Genomic DNA, 22,470 nt, shown 5'->3' with positions numbered 1-22,470 from the left:
CTACTATAATACTGCCCCTATGTACAAGAATATAACTACTATAATACTGCTCCTATATACAAGAATATAACTACTATAATACTGCCCCTATGTACAAGAATATAGCTACTATAATACTGCCTAATGTACAAGAATATAACTACTATAATACTGCCACTATGTACAAGAATATAACTACTATAATACTGCTCCTATATACAAGAATATAACTACTATAATACTGCCTCTATGTACAAGAATATAACTACTATAATACTGCCCCTATGTACAGGACTATAACTACTATAATACTGCCCCTATATACAAGAATATAACTACTATAATACTGCTCCTGTGTACAAGAATATAACTACTATAATACTGCCCTTATGTACAAGAATATAAATACTGTAATACTGCTCCTGTGTACAAGAATATAACTACTATAATACTGCCCTTATGTACAAGAATATAACTACTATAATACTGCTCCTATGTACAAGAATATAACTACTATAATACTGCTCCTATGTACAAGAATATAACTACTATAATACTGCCCCTATATACAAGAATATAACTACTATATTACTGCTCCTGTGTACAAGAATATAACTACTATAATACTGTCCCTTATGTACAAGAATATAACTACTATAATACTGCCCCTATGTACAAGAATATAACTACTATAATACTCACATCATGTTCTCATACACTCCATGCAGTTAATAGCCCTCTGTGTCTGTACTGCTACATACTTAGGCTGATGATTGATAACTGGTTCATGCAGCTTTACATGAACCCCCGATCCTTACACTATGGTTGGTCCGAACAATGAAAGCAATTGTTACCATCCACCTCTCGCGTCTCCTTTTTCCTATAGATTGTAAGCTTGCAAGCAGGGCCCTCACTCCACTTGGTATCTATTTTGAACTGTGATTTTGTTATGCTGTAATGTGTATTGTCTGTACAAATCCCATCTATAATTTGTAAAGCGCTGCGGAATATGTTGGCGCTATATCAATAAAATTATTATTATTATACTGCCCCTATTTACAAGAATATAACTACTATAATACTGCCCCCTATATACAAGAATATAACTACTATAATACTGCTCCTATGTACAATAACTACTATAATACTGCCCCTATGTACAAGAATATATCTACTATAATACTGCTCCTATGTACATGAAAATAACTGCTTTAATACTGCTCCTATGTACATGAATATAACTGCTATAATACTGCCCCCTATGTACAATAATATAACTACTATAATACTGCTCCTATGTACAAGAATATAACTACTATAATACTGCCCCTATGTACAGGAATATAACTACTATAATACTGCCCCTATGTACAAGAATATAACTACTATAATACTGCTCCTATGTACATGAATATAACTGCTATAATACTGCCCCCTATGTACAATAATATAACTACTATAATACTGCTCCTATGTACAAGAATATAACTACTATAATACTGCCCCTATGTACAGGAATATAACTACTATAATACTGCCCCTATGTACAAGAATATAACTACTATAATACTGCTCCTATGTACATGAATATAACTGCTATAATACTGCCCCTATGTACAATAATATAACTACTATAATACTGCTCCTATGTACAAGAATATAACTACTATAATACTGCCCCTATGTACAGGAATATAACTACTACTACTATAATACTGCCCCTATGTACAAGAATATAACTACTATAATACTGCTCCTATGTACAAGAATATAACTACTATAATACGGCCCACTATGTACAAGACTATAACTACTATAATACTGCTCCTATGTACAAGAATATAGCTACTATAATACTCATATCTTATATTATGGATCTGAATGGGGAGGATAAGAACATACAGAATAACGTACAGTACAGACCAAAAGTTTGGACACACCTTCTTATTTAAAGATTTTTCTGTATTTTCATGACTATGAAAATTGTACATTCACACTGAAGGCATCAAAACTATGAATTAACACATGTGGAATTATATAGTCAACAAAAAAAGTGTGAAACACCTGAAATTATGTCTTATATTCTAGGTTCTTCAAAGTAGCCACCTTTTGCTTTGATCACTGGTTTGCACACTCTTGGCATTCTCTTGATGAGCTTCAAGAGGTAGTCACTGGGAATGGTCTTCCAACAATCTTGAAGGAGTTCCCAGAGATGCTTAGCACTTGTTGGCCCTTTTGCCTTCACTCTGCGGTCCAGCTCACCCCAAACCATATCGATTGGGTTCAGGTCTGGTGACTGTGGAGGCCAGGTCATCTGACGTAGCACCCCATCACTCTCCTTCTTGGTCAAATAGCCCTTACACAGCCTGGAGGTGTGTTTGGGGTCATTGTCCTTTTGAAAAATAAATGATGGTCCAACTAAACACAAACCGGATGGAATAGCATGCAGCTGCAAGATGCTGTGGTAGCCATGCTGGTTCAGGATGCCTTCAATTTTTAATAAATCCCCAACAGTGTCACCAGTAAAGCACCCTCACACCATCACACCTCCTCCTCCATGCTTCACGGTGGGAACCAGGCATGTAGAGTCCATCCGTTCACCTTTTCTGCATCACACAAAGACACGGTGGTTGGAACCAAAGATCTCAAATTTGGACTCATCAGACCAAAGCACAGATTTCCACTGGTCTAATGTCCATGCCTTGTGTTCTTTAGCCCAAACAAGTCTCTTCTGCTTGTTACCTGTCCTTAGCAGTGGTTTCCTAGCAGCTATTTTACCATGAAGGCCTGCTGCACAAAGCCTCCTCTTAACAGTTGTTGTAGAGATGTGTCTGCTGCTAGAACTCTGTGTGGCATTGACCTGGTCTCTATTCTGAGCTGCTGATAACCTGCGATTTCTGAGGCTGGTGACTCGGATAAACTTATCCTCAGAAGCAGAGGTGACTCTTGGTCTTCCTTTCCTGGGGTGGTCCTCATGTGAGCCAGTTTCTTTGTAGCGCTTGATGGTTTTTGCCACTGCACTTGGGGACACTTTCAAAGTTTGCCCAATTTTTCAGACTGACTGACCTTCATTTCTTAAAGTAATGATGGCCACTTGTTTTTCTTTACTTAGCTGCTTTTTTCTTGCCATAATACAAATTCTAACAGTCTATTCAGTAGGACTATCAGCTGTGTATCCACCAGACTTCTGCACAACACACCTGATGGTCCCAACCCCATTTATAAGGCAAAAAAACCCGCTTATTAAACATGACAAGGCACACCTGTGAAGTGAAAACCATTCCCGGTGACTACCTCTTGAAGCTCATCAAGAGAATGCCAAGAGTGTGCAAAGCAGTGATCAAAGCAAAAGGAGGCTACTTTGAAGAACCTAGAATATAAGACATAATTTCAGTTGTTTCACACTTTTTTGTTAAGTATATAATTCCACATGTGTTAATTCATAGTTTTGATGCCTTCAGTGTGAATGTACAATTTTCATAGTCATGAAAATGCAGAAAAACCTTTAAATGAGACGGTGTGTCCAAACTTTTGGTCTGTACTGTATATGTTTTGTGTGCAGATTTTGCCCTTGCTGTTATTTTTCTATATCTTACAGTCTGTTACGGTCTCACGTTGCAACAGACAAACTTTTCGGTAAATTGAATCTGACAGAGATAAAACTTCTCAGTTGTGCATTAGTGGATTCTCTCCGGGATCCCAAATCTACTTCTCAGCAACCTGTGAGCTGCGGCCGCCATCATTCTGCCCTTAGCTGCATCATTCTGGGTGTTAATCACATCACACTAACCCAATTTGTTTAACAAATCTGTTACTTACTGTTCATTAACATTAATGTTCCTTGAAATGTGCGCTCTCCATCCGCAGCGCTCACCAGGTGAACAGAAGCATCTCGGAGTGGCAAGATATCAGCTAGTTCAATGCAAAATCCAGTGCAAAAGTCTCCATAAACACAATCACCTGTAGCCATTTATTGGTTGGATACATTGTATCAGTTTTCATTTTGGAGTCGTGTGTCTTCTAGGTCCAAGCTCCCACATTTTGGACAGGTACAGCTGTAACCTCGCCTCTCCCATTAGCTCTGTCACTCACTCAATATATCCTCGCAGCTGTTTTCCTTGGTCCCATTGATTTCTATGGACACCAATTCAGACAGTGACTTACCACCTTCCTCCAATATGCAAAAACATCAGGAATTCACATTTATGGGGTTTACATTTACATATTTCCTTATAGTATAATTTTTATTAGACAAAACCTAAGATTGTTCATTTTGTTTCAATCTTAGGTTTTGTCTGTTTAATGACCAGTGTGAACGTGCTCCTACAGGTTGCCTATATTCCAACTTATACTCATATTCATGTATATTCATTTTTTTTCAACTTTGCTTTATAATTTTTATGAAAACCTTTTGCATTTTCCTGACATCTTTGTAGCCCTTATTTTTGGTGTCTCAAAATTCCAATCCATTTATTAGATTTTTTCCCACATTTTCATAGAAATTTGAAAAATTGCATTTTGCATTTCCTTCGATCTTTTCTACTTAAATGGTTACCAAAGACTAAAATAACATGGCTGCTCGCTTCCAGAAAAGTCGCCGTATCTACAGTGGCTTACGAAAATATTCACCCTCTTTGGCCTTTTTTGTGTTTTGCTACCTAACAGTCTAGAATTTTACTCTTTTTTGATGGTTTGCATCAGTTCATGTAAAGAACATGTCTACAACTGTGAACATTTGTTTTTCTTTTTAATGTAAAGCAAACAACAAATAACTGAAAACTTCAGTGTGTATAACTATTCACCCCCCTAAAGTCAGTACTTTGTGGAGCCTCCTTTTGTGGAAAATTACAGCTGTAAATGGATTTGGATAAGTCTCTATGAGCTTTCCACATCTTGGGATTTTTGCCCATTTCTCAAGGCAAAACTGCTCCAGCTCCTTCAAGTTAGATGGTTTCCTCTGGTGAACAGCGATCTTCAAGTCTGACCACATATTCTCACGTGGATTAAGGTCTGGGCATTGAATAGGCCACTCCAGAACATTTCCATGTTTTCCCATAAACTACTCGAGTGATGCTTTAGCAGTATGGTTTGGGTCATTGTCTTGTTCAAAGGTGAACATCCATATCAGTCCCAAATCGTGGACAAACGGGTTGTGCTCAAAAATAAAGCCTGTATTTTGCGCCATCCATTTTCCCCTCGACTCGGACCAATTTCTCTGCTGCTGCTGCCGAAAAACATTCCCACAGTAAAATGCTTCCACCACCATATTTCACTGTGGGGATGGTGTTCTTGGTTGATGAGCTGTGTTGGTTTGGCACCAGAAATAGCGTTTGTTTTGGTGGCCAAAAAAGTAAAAGTTCTGTTTTGGTCTCATCTGACCACAGCACCTTCCTCAATACATTTGGGGAGTCTCCCACATGTCTTTTGGCAAATTTAAAATGAACCTTACAATTTTTCGGTGTTAGTAAAGGTTTCTTCTGCACAATCTTCCATAAAGACCACCTATATGGAATGTATGGTTTATGATGGTCATATGGATAGATACTCTAGTTTCTTCTTGGGAACTCTGCAGCTCCTTCAGGGTTACCTTTGGTCTCTGCTGCCTCTGTGATTAGTGCCCTCCTTGTTGGGGCTGAGTTTTGGTCAGCAGCCCTCTCTTGGCAGGTTTGTTGTGGTACCCTGTTCTTTCCTTTTGATGATAATGGAGTTGATGGTGCTCCAGGGACTCATCAGAGATTGGGATATTTTTTTAGAACCCAACCCTGACTTGTACTTCTCAACAACTTTGTTGCTGACTTGTTTGGAGATCTCCTTGGTCTTCATGGTGTTTGAAGATCTCCTTGGTCTTCATGGTGGTGTTTGGTTAGTGGAGCCTCTTGTTAATGATGTTGCAGACTGTGTCCTTTCAGAAAAGGAAAAGTGTATAAAGTGACAGACATGTGACACTTAGTTTGCACACAGGGGGATGTCCTGTCACCAAGCATGGGACTTATGAAGGGAATGGCTTGCACCAGAAATTCTAATTCTAGACTACGTCTTTATGGCCACGTTCCCACATTCAGCATTTGTCAGTATTTTGCATCAGTATTAGTAAGTCGAAACCAGGTGTGGGAGAAAAATACAGAAGTGGTGACGTGTTTTTATTATACTTTTCCTCTGATTGTTCCACTCCTGGTTTTGACTTACAAATACTGATGTAAAATACTGAACGTGTGAACGTGGCCTAATTGTTGGGCTTCACTTTATAGCTGGCATTCTATTCGATTTATGAACCTGGAAGCTCTGCCAGTACAGTAGTTTAATGCTGTAATATAGTGCGTACTCATACTATTGTCGTACAGAGTGTGCTCCAAAGTAGAAGGCAGAAAATAAGAAACAAGCTTTCCATGAACTTTTCAAGAGAAGCAGAAACTTATGAAGTCATCTCCCCCCTCTAAAATGTATCATTTTCAGAAGTGTGTTTGTCCTTGTGTCTGATTTTGATAGATTGTGGAGATGTAACAGATAAAACGGTGGCACATTTCCTTTTTTTTACCCTTCTAACAGTAAAGAAAGTGTTTCAGCATCAGCAGTGCCCTGTAATTTCTGCTGCAGGAGAGGGAAAAACACTAAAACAACAACAATAATGATAATAATAATAATAATAATAATAATAATAATAATCTGCTGCCTCTTGCAAAAATGAATAAAAAGCAAAGTGCAATGCATACAAATAATAATGATAACAACAGATCAAGAACTTCTGTGCCGAATGTAAGATCTGTGCCATTTGGCTGATGTGTAGAAGGCGAAGAAAAGGGTGAAAAAAACAAAATAATAGTAATACTTACCTCGCTGCTCACCTGCTCCCCCCCGTCATAGCTTCTATCTCTTTCTCCGCAAAGTTACCCCCAGCCTTTTCCTTACCTCTCCATGGCACATGACCTCCTCCTCCATGTTTTGCGCCAGGGCTTCATGCACTGAGCAGCCACATAATGGAGGTCTAACAGCACCTTGGGTAATGCATGTTGTGACTACATGCATTGTGATGTCAGAGACTCAAATCACTGACAGACTGAAACAGGTTTTGCACAAGAATATCCCTGTATTTCGCACCATCCACTTCCCCCTACTAAGACCATTTTCCGTGTCTCTGCTGCTGAAAAACATCCTACATCATGATGCTGCCACCACCATGTATCACTGTGGGGATGGTGTTTTTTGGGTGATGAGATGTGTTGGTTTGGCACCACACCATGATTAAGGGTGCTCTGTCACCAGAAACGCGATGATACTGTTTTTATTTCTGTTGTTGCTGATGTTTTTATCCTCCACATATACTATTGAAGTGAATAAAGGAACGACACGTTTTTTTCACTATTTCGTTGAGCTGGATTTTCCTTTTTTCTTTGGCACCAGACATAGCGTTTACCTTGGTGAGCAGAAATTTCACTTGTGGTCTCATCTGACCACAGCACCTTCTGCCATACATATTTCTTTTGACAAGCTGAAAACAAACCTTACAATTTTTGTGTGTGAGTAAAAGCTGTTTTTCTGCCCACTCTTCCATAAAGGCTACCTCTATGGAGTATATGGCTTATTGAGGTTATATGGACAGATACTTCAGTCTCTGCTTGGGAACTCTGCATTTCTTTCAGGGTTATCTTTCGTCTCTGTGCTGCCTCTCTAATTAACGTTTTCCTTGCCCCAGCTGAGAGTATTGGTGGGCAGCCCTCTCTTGGCAGGTTTGTTGTGTTACCATGTTCTTTCCATTTGATGATGGATTTGATGGTGCTCCGGGGGATCATCAGAGATTAGAATTTTTTTTTTGTAACCTAACCTTGACTTGTTTTTCTCAGCAACCTTGTCCCTGGCTTGTTTGGAGATCTCCTTGGTCTTCAAGATGTTGTTTGGAGATCTCCATGGTCTTCAAGGTGTTGTTTGGCGATCTCATTGGTCTTTATGGTGTTGTTTGGAGATCTCATTGGTCTTCATGGTGTTGTTTGGAGATCTCATTGGTCTTCATGGTGTTGTTTGGAGATCTCATTGGTCTTCATTGTGTTGATTGGAGATCTCATTGGTCTTCGTGGTGTTGTTTGGAGATCTCATTGGTCTTCATGGTGTTGTTTGGAGATCTCATTGGTCTTCATTGTGTTGATTGGAGATCTCATTGGTCTTCATGGTATTGTTTGGAGATCTCATTGGTCTTCATGGTGTTGTTTGGAGATCTCAATGGTCTTCATTGTGTTGATTGGAGATCTCATTGGTCTTCATGGTGTTGTTTGGAGATCTCATTGGTCTTCATTGTGTTGATTGGAGATCTCATTGGTCTTCATGGTGTTGTTTGGAGATCTCATTGGTCTTCATGGTGTTGTTTGGAGATCTCATTGGTCTTCATGGTGTTGTTTGGTGATCTCCTAGGTCTTCATGGTATTGTTTGGAAATCTCATAGGGGATTCATAGCAAAAGGGGTGAATACATATGCACATGCCAATTTTCACTTATTTCATCACATAAATTTAATTTACGTCTATAGTTTTCTCACCAACTTAGACTATTTAGTGCTGATGTATCACGCACAAATCGGATTACAAAAATATTTAAAGACAGTTTGTAATGTAACAAAATAGGTTACAAACCAAGGGTGTGAATACTTTCACAAACCACCGTACACCAATGCCCTCCTAGTACAGATATACAGCAGTGCCCTCCGAAAGCTAAAAGATACATTTTATGTGAAATTTTTATCTTTAATTAATCAGTGAATATAAGTTTTCCCACTAGATTTTTGTAATTTTGTTTTTTACTGTAACCTTCTGGTTATAATTCTACCATCTAATTAATATATGCTATAAGAAGAGTTTTCCCCTGTAATTATACTAATAATTATTGTTTGTTTTAGCTGTATCCACGACTTATTATTTGACTGTAGATATACTGTACGTTGTCTAGGAGGACTTCATCTCCTTTACTTAATTTTTCTATTTTTTTGTTTTTGTTTTCTTTCTTATTTCTACATCCAATATGACAGTTGATCCGATAGATAGAAGAAAGCAGCTGACCCCTATAGACACGAGCATATTTCCGGGGGTTGGCGCCAGTTGGCCCCAATTCACATGGCCCTTATTATAACAAGAACCTTTACTTCTGCCGCATCGCCCGGTCTTGTTCCTCCACAATGAACATAAGTCAAGGTTCTTCTGCTAGGAATCCATTGTGCTTCTCCCGAACCCTGTGCGTTTTACATTATCTATATTTTCCAGCTTAATCCTATCCCAATCTTTCCGATCCATATGGCGACGGGTCTTTTAAGTCTCCGGTGCCAAATGTGGGCGCGCTTCAAATGGATTTCACACTTGAAATATTCAATCAGATAATGCTCGTGTTAGCATAATCAAGTCTTGTGAGATTTCCTTTCATAAAGTATGAAATAGTTTTCAAAGAAATATAAGGGAGGCCGTATGTTTGAGCCGCTCGCTGTTACTAAAGGATTACATTAGTAGTCGGCACAGACAACACCTGTTGGCCGCCGTACAACCGATAAGAAGTTATCACTCCCTGGTGAAATTAGGTGTTTGCTACAATAACAATATTTCCAAAAGACTCTAAAAGCTAAAAAATAACACAAATGAGGCAACGTCTGCGCAGAATATTTATCTTCCTTTTATGATTCATGTGAATTCTCAGCTCGATAAGCAGCTTCCACCCCATGGGCTGAAAAATGCAAATAAAATGACTTTCTTATATGCAAAGGAAAAGGATTTCTACAGTATGTTATGTGCAAAAATCCCAGGTAAGCACAAATATGACCGTCACCTACATGCAACGTAAGTGACCGCTATCACGGCCGTGCTGGAGGCGTGGGAAGCAGAAATCATAGCGTAAGCTGGGCCGAGATATGGTTCAAGAATGCTCCCAGGTTATACCAGCTGTACATATATAACTATATACAGGAGATACCCAGGTTATACCAGCTGTACATATATAATTATATACAGGAGATATCCAGGTTATACCAGCTGTACATATATAATTATATACAGGAGATGCCCAGGTTATACCAGCTGTACATATATAATTATATACAGAAGATGCCCAGGTTATACCAGCATGGTCTATATCACTATATGCAGAGCAGAGCTGCAGTATAAAGCATAGACATTTACAGACCAATGTCTTGGAGAGAGGAGGTGGATCTGAAGTTGGACATTTCAGCTAAGCTGGAGTCACTGACCATAGCTGAATATATATAGGAATATTATATATAATTATATATATTTCCCTTGATGCCGATTACTGATCTCTCACGATCTTGTGCCGTCACTTGGATCCTGGTGCAGGTTAGACGGAGCTGACCGGATCCATCACCATCACCAGGAATAAAGTCCTAGAGAAAAGTAAATTGCACGGCACTCCGTATACGGCGAGGTGCACGAATAGGGTACCACTCCCAATATTTAGAAAAAGAAATTCGGCACTCTCAAATATCATGCAAGAAACAAAAGTCAGTGTTTTATTATTGATCCACTGTTGACAAAAAATCGTTGACGTTTCGGCCAATATTTAGGCCTTCATCAGAACTATTTGTCTTCAGTGTGCATGGATCGCTTGGGCAAGTGTTATCACAGACGATGTTGCGTTTTGCTGTATGCTGAATAATGGCACCGAACGTGCAGGAGAAGATAGCGAATAAAGTCCTGAATTCTAGTGACATTTCTGGCCGGTGGCTGACAGGTTCCCACTCTTGCTGGATTCTTCTCACCTGTCTCACATAATCTCCTAATGGTTTTATCGTCCTGTGAATGTTGGGGAAGGTAATCATGTAAGTAATTTCTTGGCGCGATCCCAGGGATTGAAGAATAAAGGCTTTCACCGCTATTATAGTGAATATTTATCAAATATCCAACAAATAAAGCTGAAACTAAAGTGCTGTTGACTCCCGGAAGATACATTTTTATTCATTTGAAAACTGAAACATTTAAGCACAAATTCTTCTGGAGCTTCTTGGTATTCACGGAGACATCTGGGCTGGTTACCGTCAGCTTTTCTGACCTAGCGCTGCATTAGGATTTTAATGGAGGCGGTGCTGCAAAATATATATTGCTACTTTAAAAACGAAGAAGCTCCTGACCCATCCCCCGCGGCTGGATGACGTATCCATGGTTTATCCAGGCACCAGGTACTCAGAAGATCCGTAAGGATGTATTCACATCTGGGTTTGAGGTTTTGTTGTTTTTTTTTTCCCAGTAAAAAGCAGGAACAAAAACCCAATGGACCATAATAAAAACAATAGGGGTTTGTTCCATCAATTGTAGATTTTTTTAAGTCTCTTTTATTTTTTTTTCAAATTCTTCAAATTTCTTTAAGTTCTTCAAAATGGTGACGATGGTTCATGAATTTTGCGTAAAATCACTCAGTGGAATAAATCTGCGCATAACTTTTCCAACTTTTGAAAAAGTTGATGAAACAGCCTCAAAGATCAGAAAAACAAAAGCTAAACCTACAATAGCAAAAGAAAAATAAATTAACAGTGAAAAACCTATAAAATGGACTAAAAAATAATAATTTGGGCAAATCAAAAACAAAAACACTCGCTGCCTGTTCTACCACTGGATCCCTTCTCCCACGGGTAATACTGATTTCCACACTCTGTATGGATCCCTAGGCTGCCCAGCGATTCCATACCTTCATGTACTGCTACAAGTGGATTCTTCCTATATTTTGTCCACACGTATCCCACCTTGAGCCTGATGAAGGATACATTACCTGAAATGTTGCTACACTTCATCTTGTTTTATTATAATATTTAGGGCTACGAGAAAAAAAATAAATTAAAAGCATTCAAAAAACATTCTATTTTTGGTGTGCTTTCCTTGGCACTAAGTGCTCAATTTCCCTGCAGTGCCTCCGCAGGAGGAGTTCAGTATTACACATTCTCCATTCGGATCAGTTTGCTGTTGAAGAACAGGTCCTCCAGGATTACAGACACTTTTTTTTTACTTCTCGTCACTTTGAATGAGAGATAAGGATCCTGAACAGAAGAATCTCCCCACCTTTAACGCAAAAACTAACGAACAGGATACATAAAAAAGGGCCCCTTTATAGAATCAATTATTATATTATGGATGAATGTAATAACAAAAGTCCAATTCTGGAAATAAAATCCCTTGTAAACAGCGCGTTCCTTCTAATAAAGAGGTGAATTTAAATGATGCATTGAGCGTAGGTTATTTCCTTTGCTCTTTGTTATCTCGTGTTCACCACTTTTTATCGCATTCTGACGACCTAATGGAACTTTCTGCGCACATAAGATTTTATTTTCTTAATGGCGGAGCCCATTGATGTGCTTTACTGCTAAATGGTTATCTGTATGGAAATATACGTCGCCCGACACAAGGAGCGTTTACGTGATGGCATCTTTTTATAAAATATGCATGACTTACATAGCGGTGAGATGCAAATGTTCACTGATTCCCCAGGTATCGTCAATGGTTATTTTATCAAGTGTTGCCCCATTTAACACATATTTGCTTCCGCTAGACAAAAAGAGTTCCTAGACCGTGAGGAAGGATGAAAGTTTAAGTTCATGACTTTGTTCTTTTACATTCAGGTTGGGGGTGGGGGAATGAGTCTCCACATAAACAATTTTTTTTGTTAAAGGCAATGATAGAAGATACAGATGTGTCCATCCTTAATGGGGATGTCCACTGCTTTAAAATGTGCCCCCCCATATCGTTACCCATCATAAAAGAATGATTTTTCTAAATACCTTTTATTACTTTTTTTGCTCCTTGTCCTCTCAAATCTCATGATACACTCTGTCTATCCTCTCTCTGTTTCCTATGATGTCCCATACATTCTGCCGTCCCACAGAAGTGGAGGTAAAGGATCAGTTGGTGAGAGGACACCAGACAAAACGAAGATCAAAAAGGAGAAGAATAATTTTATGGGTTGGAATCGGATGAGTACACTATACATTCACTGTGAGCTCCCCCATATCCAGCCTAGTGGTGAAAGCAGCCGTGGCCTCGTCCATCAATAATCGGCCAATTGTGCAATTGTCTTGACGATTGGAGGCAGCAGACTTCTGGTTCCTGGTCATCTGTCAATGGTGGGGAGATACCTGTGGGATGTCCTGGCTGTTCCCTGACATATTGGTGGCAGCGGTGGGATAACAGCGCGATCCCCTGACTGTTCCCGGACCATTCACATAACACTAACCTCCGATGGCTAACGCATTTCCAGCCCTCTTATTTCCTTACAGATACACATCGGTAGTGCACATCCCTGGAGTAGGGCTTCTTCCACGTCAGTTACCGCACAACTCCTGCACTTGGTCAATGGTTGCTCTTTAAACTTGAACCACTAGTGTTGCACGATAGACGGGATGTTATGGGTTTGGGTAACCTCCACTGACCATCGGCCACATATTTATATACACAGCGGGTCTCCATATACCAATTACTCTGATCCTTCACTCAACCGAAGCTCCTAGTGACACGGAAGGACTTTCAGCAAATCATCCGTAGTCTGCCAGAAGCACAAGGCTGTAATCCATAAGCCACAAATCAAGTGCACACATGACAGTCCTGCAAAATATACAGCAGGATATCTGCAATCCTTAGAAACCACGAGAGACTTCATAGCGCCAGAAGGATCATAACTCACGATTTATGACTGTAAAACCGAATAAAAACATAACAGATTTTTCTGAAATTCCATTTAAACCCTTTCAAGAAAGAGCAGAAATCCCATAGATTATGTATTACAGGTGGGTATTTATTATTAGTGCACAGATGTCTATTTAATGGCACTAAAAGTGTACGGCAAGAAAGGGCTTCTTGTAGAAGGGCAAATTACCTATATATTATTATTATTATTATTTATTCTGAATTTATTTGTAGATAACAAATATCAGTGCCCCCTTCCCAGACACAAATGTAACTGATATTTGGATATAGATGAGTTAACAGAGACAAATGGGCGCACTTCTGTATCACAAAAGTAGAGAATAGGATACGGGGATATGCCAATACTGTAGTGCCTTTAGTAACAGGTGCACAGGTCAGTGGCAGTCGCAGAGGTCAGTGGCAGTTGCACAGGTCATTGTCAGTTGCCGAGGTCAGTGGCAGTATCACAGGTCAGTGGAAGGTGCACAGGTCAGGGGCTGTCGCACTGGTCAGTGGTAGTCACACAGATCAGTGGCATTTGTAGAGGTCAGTGACAGTCACACAGGTCAGTGGCAGTTGCACAGATCATTGGCAGTTGCTGAGGTCAGTGGCAGTAGCCGAGGTCAGTGGCAGTCACACAGGTCAATGGCAGTTGTAGAAGTCAGTGGCAGTCACACAGGCCAATGACAGTCGCACAGGTCAGTGGCAGTTGTAGAGGTCAGTGGCAGTTGTACAGGTCAGTGGCAGTTGCCGAGGTCAGTGGCAGTTATAGAAGTCAGTGGCAGTCACACAGGTCAGTGGCAGTTGTAGAGGTCAATGGCAGTTGCCGAGGTCAGTGGCAGTCACACAGGTCAGTGGCAGTTGTAGAAGTCAGTGGCAGTCACACAGGTCAGTGGCAGTTGTAGAGGTCAACGGCAGTTGCCGAGGTAAGTGGCAGTCACACAGGTCAGTGACAGTAGCACAAGTCAGTGGCAGTTGCACAGGTCATTGTCAGTTGCCGAGGTCAGTGGCAGTAGCACAGGTCAGTGGCAGGTGGACAGGTCAGGGGCAGTCGCACCAGTCAGTGCTAGTCACACAGATCAGTGGCAGTTGTAGAGGTCAGTGGCAGTCACACAGGTCAGTGGCAGTCACACAGGTCATTGGCAGTTGCTGAGGTGAGTGGCAGTCACACAGGTCAGTGGCAGTTGTAAAGGTCAGTGGCAGCTGCCGAGGTCAGTGACAGTTGCATAGGTCATTGTCAGTTGCTGAGGTTAGTGGCAGTAGCACAGGTTAGTGGCAGGTGCACAGGTCAGGGGCAGTTGCATAGGTCATTGTCAGTTGCTGAGGTCAGTGGCAGTCGCAAGGGTTAGTGGCAGTCACACAGATCAGTGGCAGTTGTAGAGATCAGTGGCAGTTGTAGAGATCAGTGGAAGTTGTAGAGGTCATTGGCAGTTACTGAGGTCAGTGGCAGTTGCACAGGTCAGTGGCAGTTATGTAAGGAGGAAGACCGGGCTGTGGGTACCAGCTTGCCGGGTCCAGAACCATTAAGGCTGCGTCCCCTTTTTCCCGGGGGAAGAAATGAGGAGCCGGACCAACCTGATGACCTGGGGAGGCGGGGTTACATAAAAAGAAAAGCGTGCGCAGCAGTAGGGAGTTTGGTGCCAACCTGTAGCAGCACGCAGTCAGGCGAGCGGCGCTCTCTGTCCCTCGAGTATCGGCGCAGCGATAGGCCGCATTGGTTGGGCCCCACCATCTGCAGAGGGACTACTGCTCTGAGAGGTGCTCAGTGACTGCCGGAGAAAGAAGGGGCCGTGCGGTCTGCAACCACCACAAACGGAGCTGCTGTGCGTTCTGCAGTAGTAGGAGAGAGTAGCGTGGTGCGCTCAACGACTGTGAGTACCGCGCACGTGAGAAAGCAGGAGAACCGAGTCCTGGACGGACTCCTGCGGCCTTCCCTGCCATTTGCTTCGCAACCGTTTGCATTGAATTCCAAAGGTGCTGCGGCCTTGTTTGCTCCGGCCACACGTGTTTATGGACTAGGGGCTCATCGGAAGGTTCTGCAGACCAACTGCTGCCGCCAGAAGACGGACCACCATTACCAGCAGGACATTCCTGGACAAGCACTGCACCAGCCGTTGTTGGCGCTACAGACTTCCAAGTATTCTCTGCAGCCTGAGGAACTCCTGACAGGATAAGTGTACAAAAGAACTGCCATTACCTAATACATTAAGGCAAGGTTTACATTGTGTCAATGGCAATGCGCTGTCGGCATCCGTTACACAGCAGCACTAACGCTATGTAACGGATGTGTTAGTGCACCCATTGACTGCCACTATGTACAGTCATGGCCAAAAGTATTCACACCCCAGCAATTCTGTCAGATAATACTCAGTTTCTTCCTGAAAATGATTGCAAACACAAATTCTTTGGTATTATTATCTTCATTTAATTTGTCTTAAATTAAAAAACACAAAAGAGAATGAAGCAAAAAGCAAAACATTGATCATTTCACACAAAACTCCAAAAATTGGCCAGACAAAAGTATTGGCACCCTCAGCCTAATACTTGGTTGCACAACCTTTAGCCAAAATAACTGCGACCAACCGCTTCCGGTAACCATCAATGAGTTTCTTACAATGCTCTGCTGGAATTTTAGACCATTCTTCTTTGGCAAACTGCTCCAGGTCCCTGATATTTGAAGGGTGCCTTCTCCAAACTGCCATTTTTAGATCTCTCCACAGGTGTTCTATGGGATTCAGGTCTGGACTCATTGCTGCCACCTTAGAAGTCTCCAGTGCTTTCTCTCAAACCATTTTCTAGTGCTTTTTGAAGTGTGTTTTGGGTCATGCTGGAAGACCCATGACCTCTGAGGGAGACCCAGCTTTCTCACACTGGGCCCTACATTATGCTGCAAAATTTGTTGGTAGTCTTCAGACTTCATAATGCCATGCACACGGTCAAGCAGTCCAGTGCCAGAGGCAGCAAAGCAACCCCAAAACATCAGGGAACCTCCGCCATGTTTGACTGTAGGGACCGTGTTCTTTTCTTTGAATGCCTCTTTTTTTTTCTCCTGTAAACTCTATGTTGATGCCTTTGCCCAAAAAGCTCTACTTTTGTCTCATCTGACCAGAGAACATTCTTCCAAAACGTTTTAGGCTTTTTCAGGTAAGTTTTGGCAAACTCCAGCCTGGCTTTTTTATGTCTCGGGGTAAGAAGTGGGGTCTTCCTGGGTCTCCTACCATACAGTCCCTTTTCACTCAGACGCTGACGGATAGTGCGGGTTGACACTGTTGTACCCTCGGACTGCAGGGCAGCTTGAACTTGTTTGGATGTTAGTCGAGGTTCTTTATCCAACATCCGCACAATCTTGCGTTGAAATCTCTTGACAATTTTTCTTTTCCGTCCACATCTAGGGAGGTTAGCCACAGTGCCATGGGCTTTAAACTCCTTGGTGACACTGCGCACGGTAGACACAGGAACATTCAGGTCTTTGGAGATGGACTTGTAGCCTTAAGATTGCTCATGCTTCCTCCCAATTTGGTTTCTCAAGTCCTCAGACAGTTCTTTGGTCTTTCTTTTCTCCATGCTCAATGTGGTGCACACAAGGACACAGGACAGAGGTTGAGTCAACTTTAATCCATGTCAACTGGCTGCAAGTGTGATTTAGTTATTGCCAACACCTGTTAGGTGCCACAGGTAAGTTATAGGTGATGTTAATTACACAAATTAGAGAAGCATCACATGATTTTTTGAACATTGTCAATACTTTTGTCCACCCCCTTTTTTATGTTTGGTGTGGAATTATATCCAATTTGGCTTTAGGACAATTCTTTTTGTGTTTTTTCATTTAAGACAAATTAAATGAAAATAATAATACCAAAGAATTTGTGTTTGCAATCATTTTCAGGAAGAAACTGAGTATTATCTGACAGAATTGCAAGGGTGTCAATAGTTTTGGCCATGACTGTAACGCATCTCTAACGCATGTCATAATTGGCATGCATTAGCGATGTAACGTCATTCTGTGACGGACCCTCGGACGCAGGGCTGCAGTGTTTCCGGGTCCGTCACCAATAGCGTAGGTGGAGCATCAGCGCTATCGCGATCGCATAACGCAATCTTTACAAGGCACTAGCGTTGGTGCAGTCCGTTTAACGCATGCATTGAATGGACTGCAGCAACGCAATATGAACCCTGCCTTACTCTGCATATCCTCTGCATTTGAACTGTTTGTTTCCTTTTTTAACCCTTCATCTCCCTGCGAGTTAACCCCCTGTTAATTTAAAACAGTTAAAATTGTTAACCCTTGCTCTGCCTCTTGTCCGTCACTGCATCCCGCAACCTGCTTACAGTTGCAGAGGTCATTGGCAGTTGCCCAGGTCAGTGACAGTCACACAGGTCAGTGGCAGTTGCAGAGGTCAGCGGCAGTCGCACAGGTCAGTGGCAGTCGCACAGGTCATTGGCAGTCGCAGAGGTCAGTGACAGTCGCACAGGTCAGTGGCAGTCACACAGGTCAGTGGGAGTCGCCCAGGTCAGTGGGAGTCACACAGGTCAGTGGCAGTCGCACAGGTCAGTGGGAGCTCTAGAGGTCAGTTACAGTTTCACAGGTCAGTGGCAGTTGTAGAGGTCAGTGGCAGTCACACAGGTTAGTGGGAATCGCACAGGTCAGTGGCAGTTACACAGAACAATGACAGTTGCACAGGTCAGTGGGAGTCGCACAAGTCAGTGGCAGTCGCACAGGTCAGTGACAGTCGCATAGGTCAGTGGCAGTCGCACAGGTCAGTGGCAGTCGCACAGGTCAGTGACGGTCGCACAGGTCAGTGGCGGTCGCACAGGTTAGTGGGAGTTGCATAGGTCAGTGGGAGTTGCATAGGTCAGTGGCAGTCGCACAGGTCAGTGGCAGTCGCACAGGTCAGTGGGAGTCGAACAGGTCAGTGACAGTCGCACAGGTCAGTCGCAGTCGCACAGGTCAGTGGCAGTCGCACAGGTCAGTGACAGTCGCACAGGTCAGTGACAGTCGCGCAGGTCAGTGGCAGTCGCACAGGTCAGTGACAGTCGCACAGGTCAGTGGGAATCACACAGGTCAGTGGCAGTCGCACAGGTCAGTGGCAGTCTCAGAGGTCTCAGACCCCCACCATTCATAAATTGATGCCATATCACTGAAATATGCCATCAATTAAAGGATCCCTTTCATTTGTTTTTCCAGTTTTTTATGCCGTACAATGAATATTTCTGCAACTTTCTAATATACTTTGATGCTGATTCATCAAGGTTGGCATCTCATGGGTCAATCTTGAAAAATATCTTGCTGGAATAAGATGTGCCAAATTCACAAAGAGGCACATTCCCCATAATAAGTGTGGCACATCTTTCGGGGATGCCATATGCCAGATTTGAGCTGAAGATAATTTTTATTACAATGTAACTTACGTCATGTTCTGACATAAATGATAGTGATGTTTATGGGTCATTATTGGCACTGCCTCTTTATCCTAAGCCGTACCCACTTTGAAAGAAATATCAGGGGCCAACACAAATAAAAAGTCCTAAACTTTGCACAACCTGGAAAAACTGCAAACTTTTTTATGCCAGAAAAGTGGCATAAAAGGAATTAGTTCCTCCCCCTCCCCCACCCCATTTTGTTCAAATTGCTCAAACGTTTGAACATTTCTGCTTGCTGTCAATGAATAGGAACTTTCATTTTTACATTCAGAGGTTATACATTTCAGTGCACAAGTACACAGCTTTATGTATGGAAGACTGGACGCTTCACTGGTGACTCCATTCATGTCAGTTTCTAAATATCCAAAACCCGCTATTAGATCCTTTCGTCTGGCTGCACATAACACGTATCCTCAAGATGCGCAAGTCACAAGATACAAAATAACAGCATTGGCGCAATCACAGCCGGGACTTATCTGAATAATTACACACCCCAGCATTATAAGCCGCTGTTCCATACAGCATAATAGATGCTTATCAATATACTGCACTGAAAAATAATAATACAAAAAATATGTAAAAAAAACTGTAATTTAAAGAAAAGAGAAAACTTTTTTCCAACTTTCTTACATAAGATGCCATGGTAACAAAAACATTAGTACTTTGTCTGCAACTTGTGATGTTGTGAGGCAGAAGTGAGATGATCCGCAGATACATTGTAACAACTGAATTGTCTGGAAGTTCTAACAATGTGTTATTAAAGGAGACTTATCTTCCAATGCACCTAAACCCTGACACAATCGTGGACCCCAAAGGTCCAGCCGAGGTAACCCTTCATTTGGAGGAGATGTTGAAGCAATCACTTACTGCTAGGATTTAGAGATTATTGACCTTTGCGTACTATGATAACAACAAAGATCTGAGCCTTGGCTAAAGCTTCTCCGCTCACCAGGATCGAGGAGCTCCCTGGTTTTTACCGCTTAACCCTAATTCAGGAATCTGGACCTTGCTGCATGGGCCCCAGGGTTGTAGCCACGGAGCAGCTGCAAACTGGTGGCATATAATAAACCATAATCATATTTAAATGCATAGTCAAGGGAATCGGGTCAGAGTCAAGGAGGTCAATGAGAAACAACTGCCATAAAAATTTTGGGTTGTCAGTGGTTCAAACCTTTAGGGCATCAAATGGATGATTGGGAAAATAGCCCAGAACATGGTAGCTTAAAAGAACACTCTATCTCACTCCAAATAGCAAAATAATAATAAAAAAGGGTACAGGAGATAGGCAATACACTCACCGGCCACTTTATTAGGTACACCATGCTAGTAACGGATTGGACCCCCTTTTGCCTTCAGAACTGCCTCAATTCTTCGTGGCATAGATTCAACAAGGTGCTGGAAGCATTCCTCAGAGATTTTGGTCCATATTGACATGATGGCATCACACAGTTGCCACAGATTTGTCGGCTGCACATCCCAAAGATGCTCCATACAAGGCAGGATGGATCCATGCTTTCATGTTGTTTACGCCAAATTCTGACCCTACCATCCGAATGTCGCAGCAGAAATCGAGACTCATCAGACCAAGCAACATTTTTCCAATCTTCTACTGTCCAATTTCGATGAGCTTGTACAAATTGTAGCCTCAGTTTCCTGTTCTTAGCTGAAAGGAGTGGTACCCGGTGTGGTCTTCTGCTGCTGTAGCCCATCTGCCTCAAAGTTCGACGCACTGTGCGTTCAGAGATGCTCTTAGGCCTACCTTGGTTGTAACGGGTGGCGATTTGAGTCACTGTTGCCTTTCTATCAGCTCGAACCAGTCTGCCCATTCTCCTCTGACCTCTGGCATCAACAAGGCATTTCCGCCCACAGAACTGCCGCTCACTGGATTTTTTTTCTTTTTCGGACCATTCTCTGTAAACCCTAGAGATGGTTGTGCGTGAAAATCCCAGTAGATCAGCAGTTTCTGAAATACTCAGACCAGCCCTTCTGGCACCAACAACCATGCCACGTTCAAAGGCACTCAAATCACCTTTCTTCCCCATACTGATGCTCGGTTTGAACTGCAGGAGATTGTCTTGACCATGTCTACATGCCTAAATGCACTGAGTTGCCGCCATGTGATTGGCTGATTAGAAATTAAGTGTTAACAAGAAGTTGGACAGGTGTACCTAATAAAGTGGCCAGTGAGTGTATAAAGAGGAATTGTAACCAGGTCAAAAGTGGGTCGTTTTTATTAATATTTTAGTCCACTGCTTCCCTGATTATTACATTTTTTGTTTTATTTAAATCCGTGATAAGATTTCTGAGATATGGGCCTTTTTAGTTACTAGTGATTTTTCAATTTTTTTCCAAAGAGGGCGTGGCTCACAGAGTAATTATGCAGAGCAGCAGAAGACACGCCCCAGAGGATCCTGTGAGCCAGTCACTAAATAAAAAGACACATATCTCTGGAACCGTATGGGGAATTTAAATAAAACAAAAACTGGCATAATCAATGGAGCAGAAGAAATAATATAAGAGCAAATTCTGCTTACTAATCATCTGATGAAAAGTTCTCTTTAAATACAGTATTGAGAGCACAGTTTAGTTGCCAAACCTGTCGTCCTATTGGTCTGCCGTTATCAGTGACTAGAGACGTAGCCCAAAGGGAGCAGTAGTCTCATCAGCCCACGTCTGCTGACCTGCGGTAAACCTTTTACCGCAGGTCACCGCTACGGGTCTCAGCCACAGCTGCGGGGTCACGCTGACATCTGACAACATGACCTCGCAGCGCTCTGACTGACGGTCTTACCGGCAGTAGCGTCACCGCCAATAAGAACCTCCTTGACAGTGTTTCCGATGCTGTCACACAGAAGACAGCGTGGGAAACACCATGGGAAGCCCGTAAAAACGCAAGCAAAAACTCAACAAATCCGCAAACATTTTTATGCCTGCGTTTTTGGTGCAGATTTGACCGACTCAATTGAAGTCAATGGATGAAAAACGTTGCAGAAATTCACAAAGAATAGACATGTTGCAGAAATAAAATGCATGGCAAATACTCAAGGGAAATTTACTGATCATGTGTGCAACACTTCAGGACTGTCATTGAATTAGCTTGCATAAGGATTTGATAGCGTTTTTGGCCTATTTTCCACTCGGAAAAAAATGCACAGTGTGCACACAGCCTAAAGGTAATGTCTATTGTAAAGGAACATCTCCTCCAGGCATAAGAGGCTCAATCCCGGGTCTATAACTGGTCAGCTAGGGTGAGGCAGTTCAACTCCCGGGACCAAGTCCTCGTACTTATTCCCACGTTAGAGAGTAAGTTCTTAGACACATGGCAAGGCCCCTATGAGGTGGTAGAAAAGCTGGGTGAAGTGAACTACAAGGTTCATCAACTGTGAAGACAAAAGCCATACCAGGTCTACCACATCAATCT

The 22,470-nt window shown here is 42.1% G+C and overlaps 1 protein-coding gene across 14 annotated transcripts in view; it reads right to left on the bottom strand.

Annotated features, from left to right (window-relative positions):
- The window catches only part of DAB1 (DAB adaptor protein 1), a 759,978-nt gene that overhangs the window by 412,193 nt on the left and 325,315 nt on the right, over positions 1-22,470 (bottom strand). The window contains exon 1 of one of the 14 annotated variants that reach the window (XM_077276891.1): positions 6,886-6,901. The exons of the other annotated variants lie outside the window; for them this stretch is intronic. The gene's annotated coding sequence lies outside the window, so the exon portion shown is untranslated. Of the gene's footprint in view, positions 1-6,885; positions 6,902-22,470 lie in introns of those variants that run through there. 14 annotated transcript variants of the gene reach the window in all.

This window comes from Ranitomeya variabilis, chromosome 8 (genome assembly GCF_051348905.1).
Source record: "Ranitomeya variabilis isolate aRanVar5 chromosome 8, aRanVar5.hap1, whole genome shotgun sequence".
In the NCBI taxonomy this organism is placed as follows: Eukaryota; Metazoa; Chordata; class Amphibia; order Anura; family Dendrobatidae; genus Ranitomeya; species Ranitomeya variabilis.
This window is presented reverse-complemented; position numbering and strand designations above follow the sequence as displayed.